This window comes from Lissotriton helveticus, chromosome 5_1 (genome assembly GCF_964261635.1).
Source record: "Lissotriton helveticus chromosome 5_1, aLisHel1.1, whole genome shotgun sequence".
NCBI lineage: Eukaryota > Metazoa > Chordata > Amphibia > Caudata > Salamandridae > Lissotriton > Lissotriton helveticus.
Window position 1 is genome coordinate 70,043,861 of NC_136065.1, and position 4,013 is coordinate 70,047,873.

The following is a 4,013-nucleotide window of genomic DNA, read 5'->3' on the forward strand; positions in this document are numbered from 1 at the left end:
GATAAAGCCTCACTCTGAACACCCCTCTACAACTCTAAAGCACCACCCAAACTGAACTGTTCAGTATCAAAACAACAGTCACTGTTCCGTTGTTCCAAAATAAAACACCACTGCAGACTCCACTGTTCAACAGTCAAATGCAACTCTAGGTTATCAATCAAAATAAACAGCAAGTAAGACATTGCTTAACTGTGAAGCATGGTGTAAGACACAGATGTTCAAATATAAATAACATTCCATATAAAACATTAAAGCACTATTCTTGATAGAAACAAATTAAAATGAGCCATCACTGGGAATATTGTAACTGTAGAAATCATTCCACATATGCTGTTCAATATTGAAATACTAATCGAGAGGAAGTTATTTCACAATAAACCAGCATTCCAGACTCAAGTGTTCCAAAATAAAACACTGTCTAGAGTCAAACAAACGTTCAGCAGTAAGACACAGCCCCAGAAGCAACCCTTCAAAATGAAATAGTGCTTTAGACAAAGCTGTTCACCAATAAAGGAACAATCTATAGATCACCTTTCGATAGTGCATAATCATTCTAAATGCAGCTGTTCGTCATTCCAGACACAGAGGCCCAAGAAACAAAGGTAAATAAACTTTCAACCAAACCTTCTCTGAAAGTGCGGTCATCTAAAACATCTGACACCCCAAAACTCTATCCTATCCGGCATTAAAAGAAAGGAAACCCTATTATTCCAGCCCCATTTCAGATTGAGTGGTGCAGCGCCTGGCAGCAAAGGACTGCACTCACAATCCAGGTGCTACAGGAAGTGACGTCACCGTGGCACGAGCAGCTCCCCTCCTCCAGTCCACAGGCTGGTGTGCTCGCCCTGCTGGTCGGTGGAGGGGTCCCAGGCGCCCACCCACAGGGAGCCTTCCTCTGCTGTAGGATCTGGTGTCTGTACACACCGCTCACAGGTGACCGTTCACCCCTCCCACCCTCCACAGCTCTCCAGTGTCAGTCATTCCACAGAAACTCCCCGAAAGTAGGTGCAAAATACACCTGTACGCAATGTCACATAACACATTTTTTTGGGGTTAAATGACATGGCAGGTGCAGGGAACAAAGCGCCTCAACAGACCACGAGCGCCTGCTCGACGAGGCACTTTTACTACTGTGAACTCATTTAGCAAAACAATTTAGAGCAAAAAGACAGACTGGCATTTCTTTTCATTTTGTATATTTTTTAGGTATCACTGCACAAAATGAAATGACGCGAAATTCGTACACACTTACAATCTTCCTGCTGGGACCTCAGACGCATCCTAAAGTGTACCACCTTTCCTCAGTTATTTAAGTAAATATATTAATAACTGCGCTCTTTGCTTGCTCTGTCATTATCAAACTCCCAGAGCACTGAAATCACAGTGTCAGCTGTGCCCAGCTCAATGGCACTCAGTGTATCGACCTTGAAGGATGAGAGGCTAAGTTTAATTGTCAGGATTTACAGTTGTTGCTGGCTAGTTATGCACTACTCTAGTTGTGAAGACGCGTTACCAGTTAAGGGTCTTACCTGTGGTGTGAAGACATATAACCAGCAGCAGGAGGAGGCCCCCTAAGGGGACCTTTGACCCTCTCCGACCCCGGGTCATGGCTCCTGAATCCTTTCCTTGGCTGCCTGAAAATCCACACTCCACAAGGTACAGGTCCGCAGCCTCAGGTATGTATCCAGGAGTGAATGAGGTGCTACGTGTGTACGTATATATATAGCTGTGTATGGATCTATATATATAGATATCTGCCTGTGTGCACGCGCCGTGCAATCATCCCTGCCACACCCCATTGTCCCAGGTCCATGGGAGCGGCTCTCAGGGCAGACACAGACTCCAGTCACTCGTTTTCTGAAAACCCAATTATTGAAATTGACAGCACCAAAATAGAAGCTTTAGGATGTGATGAATGATCAAAAAAATGTTGATTTGTTATCGGAATGCTGTGAGTCATTGCACCTGAAGTTGGATGGGAGGTGAGAATCACGTGACGCACAAGTACCCGAAAAAGAGCAATGCGTGCACAACTGCCAGGCACAGCCCATTCACAAGAGAAATCAGGTCTACACATCAGCAAAAAACACCACTCCAGGGAACTGTCACAATAAAAAAGATTACAGATGTAAAGGATGAACTACAAAACGTGATTCCAGTTGAAATTCTTCAATCATAAAAATGCATTCCAGAGCAGACAATTGCCAATTAAGCAGGGTTCCAGGTGAAACCAATTACCGACAATTCCAGGCTCAATGTTAGTTTACAAAATGCTATTCCAGATGCAAGCAGTCAACTGTAATAGTAAAGAAACCATTCCAGAAACACCCTGGGACAATAAAATACATGCTTCCAAATCTAATAACCAATAAAACCCATTCCAGATACAATTGTTCAACCATTAAAAAAAACATTGTTGAGACGACTGATCAAAAATGCATTTTCAAAACAGTGAATCATTGTTATTTATTCAGTGTATCCCGTTCCAGCTGCAACTGTTGTGATTTTAAAGAAGTAAACTACACACAAATCATCAATCACCATTCCAGACACAAAAGTTGAACAATAATACATCATTCCATGGAATGGTTTTATTAATACAATTCTATCCCAGATTAAGCTCAACAATATACGTCTTTCCTGATACAACTGCTCAGCAGTACAACACCATCCAAGAAACAATGAGAAACATTCGGCAAAGAACTATTATAGCCGTCCGTAGTGGGGTCTACCGGCTATTAAAGGCCCGCTCCAGCATTAAAGGTCCTAGCCGAAGGAGAAGCATTTAACAAGGGAGCCGTACTTTAATGGCTGGTAGTGCTCAGCTATGGAGGGCTCTAAGGCTATAAGAACATTCAGCCACTAAAGGACAGAACATTCTCATTTGTAAAACAAAGGCCTCACAGAGCCCGAGGCGGGTTGAAACCCCCTCGGTCTCCTGAGGTCTATCTTCAAACCAACAGCCGAGAACAAACACTGAAATGCGCCTGCTGCACCCTGGCCAGCTGGTCCCCGAAACCTTCTTGTCTGCCCCTGTCACCTGCCACCACCAGTGGGTGTTGAAGAGGGCCCACCACGTGCCGGTGCAAGCTCCAGGCCCGAGGCCCACGACCTTGGCAGCCTCCTCGGACCATCACAGCCTTCGCGACTCAGGCTTGCAGAACTCCATTCTCGTTGACGAACTCCACAGGCATACACAGAGGACAAGTAGGAAACACAATTGGAACTGAGTCTTGAATACACCTTGGGAGGGAACATCATGAAAGGCTGAGGTTAGCTCACTATACTCCCTTCGATGTGGTGCCACCAAGGCTGTGCATAGTACTCACACCAAACGTGTTTGCGGTGCCGCAGGGATTCCGTTCTCCTACAGAACTGTGCGTAGAGACTTGGAACCTCAGTGCATTAGGGTGTGCCAAAACTCACCTTAGTACCCAAAATCCCCTACCAGACTAGCTACAGTGTCCCATTGGTTATTACAAACTCCCAATGCTTAGACAAACCAGAACATGGACTTAGATTACCTCAGGTAACGTGGAGCACATGAACACTCTTTCGTTATACAATCATTTCAATTCAGAACAAGGAGTAAATGAGGACGCGTGCATATTTGAAATGTTTATTTACTAATGCAGTGTTCTCAAGAGCAGTATCTTACATAATACAAGCAAATATATTATAAGAAGCAAAGTAATCAGCATAGTTACTAGTCCATAGAATGCAAAAGGTGACAACATGCTAAAATGCTGAAATGAATAGGGTTAAACAACACCTAATTCTCACCCTCCCCTGCTAGTATATTATATTATAGCTAAGAAGGTCTCATTGGGTTTTAGCAGGGCGGCCCCATACCTCAAGATCCTAGTGGCTAGGGATCACATCATCTTCCACCAGCTCTCTGCATGCGAAGCACCATCAAGTGTGTCAGTGTGCTCTTTGTGAAGCAATATAAAATGTGGCTAAAGCCAGAATTTGGCTGCCGCTGCATGTATGTTATGTCTAGGAAGGTGCGA